The sequence below is a fragment of the Papaver somniferum genome, chromosome 3 (assembly GCF_003573695.1).
Source record: "Papaver somniferum cultivar HN1 chromosome 3, ASM357369v1, whole genome shotgun sequence".
Taxonomy (NCBI): Eukaryota; Viridiplantae; Streptophyta; class Magnoliopsida; order Ranunculales; family Papaveraceae; genus Papaver; species Papaver somniferum.
This window is the reverse complement of record NC_039360.1, coordinates 45,058,783-45,074,803: the sequence shown is the minus strand read 5'-3', so window position 1 is coordinate 45,074,803 and position 16,021 is coordinate 45,058,783. Positions and strand designations below refer to the sequence as shown.

At 35.2% G+C, this 16,021-nt stretch overlaps 1 long non-coding RNA gene across 1 annotated transcript; it reads right to left on the bottom strand.

Annotated features, from left to right (window-relative positions):
* Window positions 1–504: 504 nt before the first annotated feature.
* On the bottom strand, window positions 505–6,743 carry LOC113356036. Its single transcript, XR_003362780.1, has 3 exons — window positions 6,192–6,743; window positions 4,049–4,136; window positions 505–3,128 (listed from the first exon to the last, which is right to left on the bottom strand). It is a non-coding gene; the product is annotated as an uncharacterized LOC113356036 (long non-coding RNA).
* Between the last annotated feature and the right edge of the window lie 9,278 nt (window positions 6,744–16,021).

Below are 16,021 nucleotides of genomic sequence, written 5' to 3'. Positions count from 1 at the left end.
ACTCACTGCACAACAAATACACAACAAATGAGCTCAATTAATCAACACAAGGGATCGAACAAAATAAAGAATCCAAGATGGCAGTTCGGCACTTGTAAGTGCAAGTCAGGTAGAGAAGTATATAAACCACGATCATCAAGACTAAAGGCCAAACACAGAATTCTGAATTACTTTCTTTTGGAACCCAACACTTAACCAACACCGGCTTACAAGTATCACTATAACCAAAACAAGTCAGCTGCAAGGGATAATTACATGAATTTAAATTACTTGGGGGTTAATAAAAATAATGATCAATTTATAGGTGGTACGATACAGATACCGTGACCAAGGGCTCGGGCATCACTATATACTAAAGGGTTCTTACATAAACCAAGCAGGTTGAAATATTTCATTTTCCAAGTGTACTCCAATTCGTAGCCGATGGAAAACAATCATGCCCATAAAGATTGAACAGTGAATTGCAACTAAATATAGATCACCCATTGCAGACACCAAAAGGCAGAAGAGAAGAAAGGAATAACAAGGCGTACAAATATCCATAAGTTCTACAAAAGGATAAGAACAAGCTAAAATACACTTACCATTCAGGAAATGAAATGTGAGTTAGTAGTAGCACATAGTACTCAACAACATAAATTCTCTTACTTGGTCTAGCTAAGCCCTTATCCAATTAATCCAACACACCAATCTAAAATATGCCGTCACACGCATCCGCAACTCCTAAGATTAGGATTCTGACAGAGTATGAATATTAAGCATGAGAATATATTAGCACCCAAGGTTGTCCACTTACTGAGGAAACACTACAAGAGGAAACGATGCCACTTGAAACAAGAGAAATACTACAGTTTAAATGAAATAACCACCAACGTTATGAAAACACTAAGCATATAATAATAATTAAATTCCCACATTATGTTTATTAACCCAGTATGCTATAATAATAAGATTCCCTTTACCTTTTAATTGGCATTATCCAAATAACTTGTTTCTCTAGAAATAAAATTACTTAAACATTTTTGCAAACCATTTTAACAGAGCATCAACCTCCTCAGTATGACGCAAATGCAAAAGAATGTGCTAAAATAGATATTGGAACACATATAAATGACCAAGGACATAAGCCTTTTGCACAGTATGCACAGTGATCCTCATTTCTATCATCTCTATGATTAGATAACACTAAAGCACAAAACTACAACTCTTTGTAGTATAAGTCTGATTATGAAATACTAATCAACTTTTACCAAGGGTAGGCATACATACTATTAGGATTTACATTGATTGAATCCAAAGTGAACAACTCAAGAAATTCTAAACAACAATATCAACTAAGAATCTACCGGCCTAAATATTATTTGATTTAACAAGTTGCGATCACTGCTCTACTTTCGGTACCGTGCAAGCATCAACACATTCAATTTTATTTTATTTTTTTCAAATACAATGTCTACCATTTTCTCAAAGTCGGTGGTTAAACCAAACAACATGCTAGAGATTCCAAGTAAAATATGCCAACCAAAGTTTACGGAAGACCTTGCAGAGGCGATAAATAGGGGCAACAGAAATAGTGCAGTACTGTAGAGATTAGGAGATATATAATACGATGGGAATGATAGGAAGCATATTACCATCATGGTGATGAAACACAAGTCAGCACCACACTATCACCAACACCAATATTTATTTGTTCACTACTAAAAATCATCACTTTATCATCAAAAGTAAGTGGCAGCATATACGCCAACCATCCAAGTATTTCTGTAACATCACACATATACAAAAATCCAAATCTTTTCTTCCCTGATCAGGTTTAGTCAATAAACCTTTATAAAATATCTTAATAATTATAAACCCTAACATTCTCTACTATAAACAGGTAGACAAATTACTAAACAAGATATTCGGATGAGGGAGATCAACTATTAAATTTTTGTTCATCAACGAATATATACTAGCTCAGGATTTTTAACAAACACATAGAGTACGTCAAATTTTCATATTGACAGAAAGCTAAGAACAAAAAATCTAAAATTAAAGGACTTGTTTATACTCACAATGGTAGTCCATGGCCAAAAATGAACGAGATCTCCGATAGGATCCACACACCCAATTTCCAAAACTTTCTTATAATTTATTATTTAATTTTTTTCAATTTCCTAATCCAAACAGTCCAAGTTCTCCAAACTTGTGCTATCTCTGACTTCACCCCCAATCTCCTCCATCCATAACCAATTTGAGCCACAACCACATCTATATCTAGATTGTTTTCTAGAATTGAATTTCTTTCCAAGTCCATGCAAAACTAATAAGATTTCTCCAAACCCCCAATGAAATGCTAGGATACCATTTCAATCACATGCACTCATCACTCGTATCACGGCAACAACTCCAAATACTCCGCCATCATCTTACTCAAACTAAACCTCAGAATAAGATACCCTAACTGTTATGTTTTCAACAACATTAGCAACCCAATATGTTCGGGTCTCTATAAGGTTCACTAACACATGAATATGATTCAAATCATGTTCTTTGATTTGTTTTTCAAGAAGAGAAGAAATGCACCAGTTAAAGAGAAAAAGGAAAAGAGGCAGAAAGGTGAGGGGAAGAAAAATAATCATCGAAGAAGAAATAAAAAGACCCCCCCTCGTTTTCTCTGGCTGCATCTTTTTATTTTCTTTTCTCTAAGAAGGATACGTACACCACCATGTGTAGACGTGTGTGAAGATAATAGTTGCACGTTTAACTATTAGGGCAGACACAAAAATGTTAATCACACTCCAAGTAAGTAATGTGATTTCTAGCTCTATTGAGTTTAGTCAAACCAGAAATAATTCAGCCCGTCACACCATTAATCCCTTTAAAAGAACTTTGTCCTCAAAGTTCAAAACAAAACTTAGAAGTAATGAGGATTACCTGTAGTCCCAATACAAAGAAAACGCTGACGAGTCCCAGACTCACAGTCCCGAATGAACCGGACCTGCTCTGATACCAACTGTGACGGATCGGAAAATCTGAACTTCCAACGAACCAAGTTTCAGCCCGCTTGGCAAGTTCCGACTCTCTGATTCGCCATTCAGAAATCGCACTTGCAACATTTTCGAATCAATTCGAAATCTACCCTGCAAAATGTCCATTGAATTACCCCAAACTGCTTTATAAACAAACACACATGCTTTGATACTTCAAGGGTCATAAAACCCCACAAATAATTTTCATATTTATGAGGAAAAATATTTCTCACACACTAGCCAATTCTTAATGGTGAGGAATGGCCAGTTGCCAATTCTAATTACTCAGATGGCCAGTTGCCAATTCTAATGATATATATGGCAAGTTTCCAATTCTTATATGGCCAGTTGCCAAAAATGGAAGATGGCCAGTTGCCAACTCCAAAAACTCATACGGCTAGTTGCCAACTCTAGCAATTTATACGTCCAGTTGCCAAAATTAGCACGGGCCAGTTGCCCAAAATAACAGACGGCCAGTTGCCAAAATTAACACGGGCCAGTTGCCCAAAATTAACACGGGCCAGTTGCCCAAAATATATACTTGCTAAGGTTGCAATCATCTCTGAATAGATGGTAGGAACTGCAAAGCAGTAACCAAGACTTTCAAATGATATGAACAACCTTGTAGAGTCGTGATGAACCGCATAGCGGCTGCCTACGTACCCTCTCCGTTGCTCGAAGGGATAAAGCACGACCGTAGTTCGTCTATTTATTTAGATAGTATGAACTTCCGACAATGGTAGCAACTATCTCTTACTGGAATATCAAGTAAACTGATTTTATTTGCAGTATACATAAAGAATTACGAGCGAAAACCTACTCTTATACAAGCAAAGGAAAACCAAAAGCTATAAAAGCTATTAATTTTAATTGCAAAAAGAATTTCTTCTATATAAAAGACACGAGCAAAATCCCTAATCGTCTATTGAAGTCCATACCTGCCTAAGTGCAATTTATTTGCATCTCTCCATACGTCAAACATATAAAATAAAGAAGTCTAGCAATTACATTTAAAGTCCAGTGTCGTTTACCAGTTTTTATAACTTCTTGCCAAGATGAGATAGACGTAACAGATCTATAAATACTAAAGACTATCTCTGGATTCATAGTAAGTACTCACTGCACAACAAATACACAACAAATGAGCTCAATTAATCAACACAAGGGATCGAACAAAATAAAGAATCCAAGATGGCAGTTCGGCACTTGTAAGTGCAAGTCAGGTAGAGAAGTATATAAACCACGATCATCAAGACTAAAGGCCAAACACAGAATTATGAATTACTTTCTTTTGGAACCCAACACTTAACCAACACCGGCTTACAAGTATCACTATAACCAAAACAAGCCAGCTGCAAAGGATAATTACATGAATTTAAATTGCTTGAGGGTTAATAAAAATAATGATCAATTTATAGGTGGTACGATAAAGATACCGTGACCAAGGGCTCGGGCATCACTATATACTAAAGGGTTCTTACATAAACCAAGCAGGTTGAAATATTACATTTTCCAAGTGTACTCCAATTCGTAGCCGATGGAAAACAATCATGGCCATAAAGATTGAACAGTGAATTGCAACTAAATATAGATCACCATTGCAGACACCAAAAGGCAGAAGAGAAGAAAGGAATAACAAGGCGTACAAATATCCCATAAGTTCTACAAAAGAATAACAACAAGCTAAAATACACTTACCATTCAGGAAATGAAATGTGAGTTAGTAGTAGCACATAGTACTCAACAACATAAATTCTCTTACTTGGTCTAGCTAAGCCCTTATCCAATTAATCCAACACACTAATCTAAAATATGACGTCACACGCATCCACAACTCCTAAGATTAGGATTCTGACAGAGTATGAATATTAAGCATGAGAATATATTAGCACCCAAGGTTGTCCACTTACTGAGGAAACACTACAAGAGGAAACGATGCCACTTGAAACAAGAGAAATACTACAGTTCAAATGCAACAACCACCAACGTTATGAAAACACTAAGCATATAATAATAATTAAATTCCCACATTATATTTATTAACCCAGTTTGCTATAATGATGAGATTCCCTTAACCTTTTAATTGGCATTATCCAAATAACTTGTTTCTCTAGAAATAAAATTACTTAAACATTTTTGCAAACCATTTTAACAGAGCATCAACCTCCTCAGTATGACGCAAATGCAAAAGAATGTGCTAAAATAGATATTGGAACACATATAAATGACCAAGGACATAAGCCTTTTGCACAGTATGCACAGTGATCCTCATTTCTATCATCTCTATGATTAGATAACACTAAAGCACAAAACTACAACTCTTTGTAGTATAAGTCTGATTATGAAATACTAATCAACTTTTACCAAGGGTAGGCATACATACTATTAGGATTTACATTGATTGAATCCAAAGTGAACAACTCAAGAAATTCTAAACAACAATATCAACTAAGAATCTACCGGCCTAAATATTATTTGATTTAACAAGTTGCGATCACTGCTCTACTTTCGGTACCGTGCAAGCATCAACACATTCAATTTTATTTTATTTTTTTCAAATACAATGTCTACCATTTTCTCAAAGTCGGTGGTTAAACCAAACAACATGCTAGAGATTCCAAGTAAAATATGCCAACCAAAGTTTACGGAAGACCTTGCAGAGGCGATAAATAGGGGCAACAGAAATAGTGCAGTACTGTAGAGATTAGGAGATATATAATACGATGGGAATGATAGGAAGCATATTACCATCATGGTGATGAAACACAAGTCAGCACCACACTATCACCAACACCAATATTTATTTGTTCACTACTAAAAATCATCACTTTATCATCAAAAGTAAGTGGCAGCATATACGCCAACCATCCAAGTATTTCTGTAACATCACACATATACAAAAATCCAAATCTTTTCTTCCCTGATCAGGTTTAGTCAATAAACCTTTATAAAATATCTTAATAATTATAAACCCTAACATTCTCTACTATAAACAGGTAGACAAATTACTAAACAAGATATTCGGATGAGGGAGATCAACTATTAAATTTTTGTTCATCAACGAATATATACTAGCTCAGGATTTTTAACAAACACATAGAGTACACCAGATTTTCAGATTGACAGAAAGCTAAGAACAAAAATTCTAAAATGAAAGGACTTGTTTATACTCACAATGGTAGTCCATGGCCAAAAATGAACGAGATCTCCGATAGGATCCACACACCCAATTTTCAAAACCTTCTTATAATTTATTATTTTATTTTTTTCAATTTCCTAATCCAAACAGTCCAAGTTCTCTAAACTTGTGCTATCTCTGACTTCACCCCAATCTCCTTCATCCATAACCAATTTGAGCCACAACCACATTGATCTCTATATTGTTTTCTAGAATTAAATTTCTTTCCAAGTGCATACAAAACTAATAAGATTTCTCCAAACCCCCAATGAAATGCTAGGATACCATTTCAATCACATGCACTCATCACTCGTATCACGGCAACAACTCCAAATACTCCGCCATCATCTTACTCGAACTAAACCTCAGAACAAGATACCCTAACTGCTATGTTTTCAACAACATTAGCAACCCAATATGTTCGGGTCTCTATAAGGTTCACTAACACATGAATATGATTCAAATAATGTTCTTTAATTTGTTTTTCAATAAGAGAAGAAATGCACCAGTTAAAGAGAAAAAGGAAAAGAGCCAGAAAGGTGAAGGTAAGAAAAATAATCTTCGAAGAAGAAAGAAAAAGACCCCCCTCCTTTTCTCCGGCTGCATCTTTTTATTTTCTTTTCTCTAAGAAGGACACGTGCACCACCATGTGTACACGTGTGTGAAGATAATAGTTGCACTTTTAACTATTAGGGCAGATACAAAAATGTTAATCACACTCCAAGTATATAATGTGATTTCTAGCTCTATTGAGTTTAGTCAAACCAGAAATATTCAGCCCGTCACAACGACACTGAATAAACATTGCACACTATTACATTGACCAACTGCAGTACCATCACCACAATCACCCATTACCATTACCTTTTCCACCAGCATCATTATCGTCATCGATTTCATGCACCAACACTCACAAATACCATACTGACCATCCCCTAATATCTATTAACGTAATTATAATAAAGTTGTTTAGTTGGAGTATATATTTATTATGATAATTAATAGAATATTTATTATAAGGAATTAATGAAATATTTATTATGAGAAATTAATGAGACAAGTCCGATGTACATGATCACATATTAAGACCGTTAGATGAATTTCTAACTTTCAATCATATAGTCACTTATAAACACTTATGTAAAGAACCATTGATTTGTCTTCTCCCTGAACAAATTTTGAGGACAATACCAAAAACAATTGATAAATTAAGACAAATATCAAATATTTCGAGGATGATACCAAATCATCAAGGAAAAAAGGTTGAGCGGAAGTATGTCTTGGATTTAAGTTCTTTTGTCTTTATAATCTATATCTCCTTCCCAAATTTATTTTTGATTTAGGTTTGCTCAAAAGTGAAGAATTAAAGTTTTTTAATCCACTTCTCCTACCGGATGTGATTGAGAGAATCAATTGTTTAGTTTTATGAGAATGTAGGTTTATTTTTTTCAGTCGATCAAATTCTCCGCTTTGCTTCTGAATTTTGAGATGGGAAAAAGAGAACACATAATACATTATTTCTAGATTAAAGGGTGTATTCATAGAATCGACCACAACCATGAATTTGCCAATTGGGAGGGCAAATCAAGATCGCTATTTATGTTGACTAACTTCAGCCAACTTTGTTTTATAATACTGAACAAAGAAACGGAAAAAAAGATCAGCTAGATAGAATATAACCTTTGCAGCAACAGTACGACTCAATAGTAAGTTATTTTATTGTGTACTAATTTTTACTCATACCGTTCGTTTGCAGCTATTATATAGCATGGGATTCTAGTGTTTTTTTGATTGTCATGTATTTTAACCGAATTTATTTTATCATTAAGACGGTCGACTACATCTTGTTTGCTTTATAATGTTAACCGATTTATGGCGAAACATAATCAACATAATATATTACTACTCACCATCACCTGCCACCACTATAAAATCACCGGATACCACTTCTTTCCCCCACCGCCACTACTGCCATCCCTCGGAAGTTGGGCGTGCTTTTAATTTAATCACAAACGTCATGTATAAAGTTTAGATTGAACAAACTTAAGTCGTCAATTAATTTTTTCCATTCTTTTGTCATGTTCTCTTTATATTGTAATCAATTTTATTTTAACACTAAAAACCATGATTTATTCGATCAGGGACCATATATAGTAGGGATACCATTTGGGTGATCCAGCGGTCATGATCATATTGTCTTATATGATCTGGTACCATCATTGAATATTTGGTTTTTAACCTTACCAATCATGCTAAAAACAGCCAACTACATCTTTCAGAATACAGTATTGCATGTTTTGTAAAGACACGAAACTATTATTTTCTACTATTATTCACTAACAACCACCACCGTAAAAATCAACCACCGCCACTATTTCTTCTACCACCAGTAATGTTACCGCTTCTAGCACTCACAAACACCCGCCACCATTTTACCACTCATTACTTCTTCTACTACCACCATTTAGTAATACCATGACTTTTAGTAAAATTAATAATTCATAAAAATATGTATTTATAAGATTAATTAAGGGGACATTTATATAAAAAATTAATTAATCATTAATTATAAGAAAATAATAAAAAACTAATTAATAAAATATTTATAATTGTTAAGGTGAACAGACTATAGCCGTATATTTATTTTCTTCCTAGATAAATCTCAGCCACTCTTAATCAAGGCTAAGTTAGCCAAACTATGCTTTGTATTCCTGACATATTAACAAAACATGTTATGAGTATAGAGTAATACCTGGGACGCACTTTGGAATACTATTAACACAAATGAACACGTTTCTTTCTCACTTTTTTCTTTACTTCTTTCCTTTTATACGTCGGTTAGTTTTCTCGTTTTTCTCATGGCTGTTAATTGGGGTACCAGTTTATTGGGAGGGCACCAAAATTTATATGAGACAAACTAAAAAAATTCTCTGTCTTATATGGATTTTGGTATCCTCCCCAATAATCCGGCACCCCCATTAGCAATGTTGGTTTTTCTCTTCTCTTAACTATAAGAGAACAAAAATCATGCTTTAAAAAAAGAGGAAAAAAGATTAAAGGAGTATTTGTTTTGAAAAAAATACAGTGCAAGGTAAATTATTAATTCAGTTATCATGTCACTCTGATTACTTAATTTTTTTTCTTTTATCTGTTAAAAACTAAATTTAGTGGATAAATTGAAACATTGATTGTATAAACTTTCAAGGGGATAAATTGTTTTTTATGATTAGATTTAAATAATTTATATTAACAATATATGCAATGGTTTATGGGTATGTGATGTAGAACATCTCTGGAAGCTTCTTAACTTGCTTCTCAAGTTTATCATTTCTTGTTTTATTTTGTTTCTTCTTTTAAAAGTTTTCTTATTTTAGGACTTGTGTCATGCCTATATAAACAGGTGATAAGTACGAAAGTGCTACATTTTATGCCCATATTTATATTAGTTAGGACTTGATATTTTGGCTAATAATATTGTTTTAAGGCTTTTGCAGGAATTACAAACAAATCCAATCACCTGAGAAATAAGTGATTAAATAAACAACAAATGACATTTGCGACTAAAATGGGTAAATGTGGCTGGCCTTGTATTCATATGTATCAGCACCACTGCGCGGCACCAAACATAAACGGAGCCTTATGAACTTGCAAGGAAAAAGGAGTACATGATTAAGTTCACGATTCCTATAGACGTGGGCAGAATTAAAATTCAGTTGGCTAGTGTCACTGGCTTGGCACTCACGAGTTCACAACGGGCAGACAATTCTTAATCTCAATTAATGCATGGTGAAGCGAGTCGATGTCAGCACACTAATGCCACCTAAGATTGGTCAAGAGTGACTTTATTGTTGTTAGCATAAGAATGGAAGAATATCACCTCCATGACCACGTGCAAATGAAGAAAAAGGAAAGATTATATATCTTGTCCTTACATAAGTTCTCTTTCTATATTTATATAAAGAATCTGAAGGAATATTTGAAGCCAAATGACGTCATTTTGCAAATACAGTTAAGGTGGGACCCAGCACATGCAAGAAAATATCATGCTTTCTAAATGAAATTTATATACTATTGAAAGTGGAGATTCGGTGATACTTTACAATGTCTCGTCATATTATGACACGCGGCACAACATCATTGGGTGAATTTATATTTTCATGACATGTGGAAGACTTCTATTGGGAGGTGATGTGGCGACGAAGAAGAAAAACGTGACTTCATTTGTGAGCTATATTTATGTGTTGTTTCAAAATATACCAGGGGGCGCCCGGCCATAGAGCGGGAAGAGAAACAGGAGAAGGATTTTGGAGTTTTTCTTCTTCATTTTTGCTTAGCTATTTGATTTTAATCTTTTGATGGTTTTTTGTGAAAGCCATGGCTAGCTAAAGCTATGTTAGGGTCTAGGTAGAACCCAATTTTATTATGAAAAATCTATATTTATATGCTTAATAATGAGTTGATTGATTAATAGTTTTTCTTCATTTGGCTTGGTATGCTATTGTTGATGTGATTTTCTAGATTATTTATGCTTTCGAATTGATACTGCGTGCTTCGGTTAAATCCTTAGACGTGGTATGCAAGGATAGATAGGTAATGCTTTAGAATCACTACTCATGAAGCGAAGACAAATATAGCGGAGAAACAGTATTTGAAAAATCATGGAATATACTTTTAAAGATTAGTAGAGTTTGCATAATTAATTGGTGGAAACCGAAAATCCTAATAACCCACGCTCGTTTTGTTTATCTTTAAATTACTTATCATTTCATTTTGTTCCGAATTTCTAAAAATCCTTAAAACATTATCTTGTTGATTATTTAATTTTTGGTATTAATGGGTAAGTATTTCACACTCCCTGTGGGAACGAACCACATTTGCTATTTATATTACTATTGACCTGTGCGCTTGCGGATATAACTGGGTTTCATTTAATCATTAATTTTGGTTATCTAAAATCTACATCAACATGTATTCTCGTTCTTGCTAGAATACGATTATTATTATCAAGTTATTGAAACAACCTCTTTTGTAGAGTAGCTTATCTTCTTCTTTCTTTCAAACTTGATAAAATTGACTTCGTCTCTTTCGCATCCTATTCTTCTGTTGATGGGGCAAAACGATTTGCTGGTTTTTTAGGAAGTGAAGAGATGACCGTGCGGACGATACTCCTCGATCGAGCAAACTGCTTAACCTCAAACATATGCACTGCACGGGAGTGCTTTGAGTTCGAGAGATCAATCTGCCTAAACCAGGACAATGGTCATTCCATAGTCAATTCAGTCACAAAGAGGGAAGAGGTCGATCTGTAGGAGAGAAGCTGAGAAGTGTGTGAGACCAATGATGATCAAGGATTTTGGATGTGTGATGATTTCTGCAAGTTTTTTGTGAACTGTTGAGTTCGAATAAGTTGTGGTTGATTGATTGAATTCTTTAGAGTGATTGCTCAAATGAGAATTCTTCTCCCGTTCAATCATGGATTCAGAGACTTATTTATATTGCAAGAATAGTAGACACATTGATCCCAGTAAGTGTGACGGTTGCTCGAGTGAAAGAGTGGAAAAGTGGGAAATCGTGGTTAAACCAGTTCCAGTTCGTGCAGAGACTTGGTTGATTGTTCACCCACTACTTTGCTAACTCCTTCAACTTCTTGCACGACTACTCACATTTCTCATCGTGGATGAACATACGTTCTGTAGGCCGCCAGACCAAAACCCTAATTAATATCCTCCCATGTGACATGATTGATGTCTCATGAATGTGGAGTCTGCAAGGCTGACGTGTATTTAATTAGTCATCTGTTGACTTAACTAGACAATGAGTCTAAGCCTTGATGAGTCGAGCATAATGAACGAATGTGGTATGCTCTGAGACTCATGCATTGAAGATAAGATATCTGTTGAGACAGTAATGATATTCAGACGTTGAGTTTTGATATGATATTGTGATAATTTGGATCGATCGTCCGATGAAGTTGCTCGATCGAGGACTCATTTTGATATTGTTAGAGCATTGCTAGTCGAAATCGCATGCGTTGCTATCTCAAGCATGTTTTTCAATGTTAGTGATCAAAACTATATGTCTTGATTTCTAGTTTACTTGTGACTAAGTCTCGGTCTAGGATAGTTAGGAATAGTTGAGGTCCATACTCCATGGCGATTATCTTACGAAGACGAAGAACTTCTCAAGGAACCAGTGGAACTTCATCCTACCAAAAGGTATGTGGAGACTTGAACTCATATGTCACTCAAAAGTCTATCTACTCTATCTCCTACTCTTGAGACAAAAGTCGTATAAGTATGATAGTTTTCATACATACACATTTGCTATTTCGAGCCGAGTTTACTCGCCTATCTTTTTCTCGAAATATGTGTTGGTAAGCTTTTTATTTAACCATTTTCATCTTTACCCGTGATGAAAGTCATGATGACATTTCAATCTTGAAAATAGCTTTGATGACGATAGTCGATTCTTTATGTCTAACGACTATTATAACATTATAGAAGAATGTTTCAATGATTGAAATATAGAGTTGAGATTACGTAACCAACTATGGATATAAGCATATATAGTGTATTCGCACATTAGCGTATAAATCCATGTGCCGGAAACCAAGTGCGTGCATATGTGTGCATGCGGTATTGGTGAAGGAGACAGGTTAGGTACGAGTACCCGTACGCGTACTGGCGGAAGTTTTCATACCGAAAATTTCTGCTGTAGTTTGTGAAGTTTGCAAACTGAAAAACTAGTCACCTAGGTATGCGTACCCGTACGCGTACCCACGAAAGTTTTCAAACCGAAAATTTCTGCTGAGTTTTCAAACTCAAGTCTGGTTGCTATGGTACACATACCCGTATGCGTACCTAAGCTGGTTATATTTCTCAAATCGGAAGTTCATGAACTTAAAAAATAAATCAATAAGGAATGCAATCTTTGCAAACCGTGGCTATATTGTTCATGAATTGATTCAAGTGAATCAAACCGATTTTGTTTCAATTGTGTCTATGTATAAAGATTTAAGCAATTGAACAATCATTTGAACTAGTTATGAGAAAGATGAATACGGTTAATATAAAAGTGCTCATATGGCTAACCATTGATTAACTATTTGTGAACCAAATAAGTGTACACGTTTAGGTACGGTTACTCAAACCTAAATGAATGCATTTCATTTGTATGTGTGACAAGCTAAGTTTCGATCTAACGGTTGAAAGATATTAGCTTGGATAAATCAGGTTTTTCATCTAACGGTGAATATTGAATGCTTTGTTACCAAGGTAACTTGGATTGCAAACCCTTATTTGAAAACTATATAAGGGAGACGTCTAGCAACTGGAAATCCTAATCCCTACACCTCCTGTCTGATACTAGTTGGTTTGCTAGAGTCGATTCTCTTTTAACCGTAGGTTTCTTCTCGAGACCCTGCCGGTTAACGACTTAAAGACTTCATTGGGATTGTGAAGCCAGACGAAACTACTTCTCTTGTAGTTGGGCGATCTGATCTTGCCATTTTCTATCGTACGAGTTCAATTGTAAGATTGGCTTGAGATTATATCTTCGATAGTGCAAGATAAAAAGAAATCACAAACATCTTCGTCTCATCGTTTGTGATTCCGCAATATCTAGTTTCGCTACCATACGATTTAGATTATTGTGAGGTGATTGATAATACTAGGCTGTTATTCGGGAATATAAGTCTGGTTTATCAATTGGTTCATGTTCACCTTGATTTTATCAAAAGACGGAATAAAACTTGTAGGTTTATCTCTGGGAGACAGATTTATCTATTATCGTAGACTTTTCTGTGTGATACAGATTTGTTTATTAAAGTCTTTGACTTTGGGTCGTAGCAACTCTTGGTTGTGGGTGAGATCAACTAAGGGAATCAAGTGCGTAGTATCCTGCTGGGATCAGAGATGTAAGGAGCGCAACTGTACCTTGAATCAGTGTGATATTGATTAGGGTTCAACTATAGTCCAGACCGAAGTTATTTCGTAGTAGGCTAGTGGTTGTAGGGGCTTAATACGGTGTGGTGTTCAATCTGGACTAGGTCCCGGGGGTTTTCTACATTTGCGGTTTCCTCGTTAACAAAATTTCTGGTGTCTGTGTTATTTCTATTCCGCATTATATTTTATTATATAATTAAAATATCACAGATTGTGCGTTTGTATCGATCAATTGTGAAATCCAACCTTTGGTTGTTGATTGGAAATTGATTGATCCTTGGATATTGGTCTTTGGTACCATCCAAGTTTATTATCCTTGTATTTGATAAAGACTCGCAAATTCTTATTTGCTTGAGTAAAGATCAAATCAAGTGAGAGATATTAACTCCTCAATATACTTTTCTCTAGATTGAGTCTGACTGTCTAGTTGATTCTCTAGAAAGTATATTGGAGTTAGTCCATACAGATTCATAATCGAAATATTGGGTGTGGTTGTTAGACCCCCCGCTTTTTCAAATATGTCGAATATTCGACAAGAAATCAAAGATATTGTTGAATTATACAGAAATATCATGAATGATCGAATGATGAAGTAGGAATCAGAAATATTGGATGGTCGATCGTTCGAACCATGTTTCTCAGTCGAGTAAAATGTTGGTAGTAGGACCAGACATTAAATGTAAATTAGAATATTGATTGTTGGATCATTCTCGAATGTTGATAGTTGAGTGAAACATGAGGAATATTGCTCAGTACGGAAATTGATAGTTGAATCAATGAGTTCTAAACCCAGTTGATCGTGTAGATGAGAAAAATAAATATTGCTAGTTTAAGCGAATATTGCTCGTTTGAGCAAATATTTCCCCCTTGAGCAATATTGCTCAGTTATTGGTAACTGGACCAAATAAAATATTGATATATGGAACAAATATTATATAATTAACCAAAATGTTGATTGTTGGATCAACATAAAATTATAGTGCTTGAACTTGCTCAGAATCATGATTTGCAGAGCATTCGGTTCAAAACCCTAATTTTGATCGATTCTTGATAAATTGATAATTTACTGAAAATCAATCACTGAGTGAGAGAGGACCGGCTACATGGGATGATGAGCCGACCATGTAGCGTCCAGGTGCTCGAATGAGCATGCACCAAAGTCCTCTGAAGACCAGTTGGTGAAAGGATGCTGGTTTAATCATTTATTAAAATAGTGCTCGTCTGAGCATTAGGAATTAAAACCTAATTATGGAGAAGTGAGGGGCCGACCAAGGGGTATAAAACCGGCCCTTGGCGGTCTTGGGACAAGTTGGTGGTCGTTTGAACAAGTTCCAAGTTGGTCGGAAAGAGTTTGAACCCAATTATGATTAATTAGATCAAAATTGTGAAAGAGTGTGGGACCGGCTCCTTGCAAGCCTAAGGGCATACCTTCGTCGGTAAAGGTGGCATGCCCGTGTCACCATAGTTTCCTTGTCTCAGTCCTGAGAATTTTGGTATTTTCTGGTGCACGTTTGAGCAATATTTTGGATTTTCATAAGAGTATGATCTTGACTGAAACTCTCGATTTCGCTCAAATGAGCAGGTAGAACTTTGCTCGTGCGACCAATATTTTTAGAATATTAAAATAATAATATTTTAATATATTCTGTGAGTATCCTAGTCGGTCATGTGACCGTTTGATTTTTTGGCTTTTTGATGGTTTGAGCAATATTTGAGAAAATATGAAAAACTAGGGTTTTTGCTCAAATGAAGGAGTTTCATGAGATGAAGGAAATAATAATAATAAGAAAATAAGGAATTGTAAGGTGTGGGACCGGTCATGGTAGGGTATGGCCGGCCGGATATGTGGTCCGGTCCCGTGACACCCTTCCCTATTTTTTTTT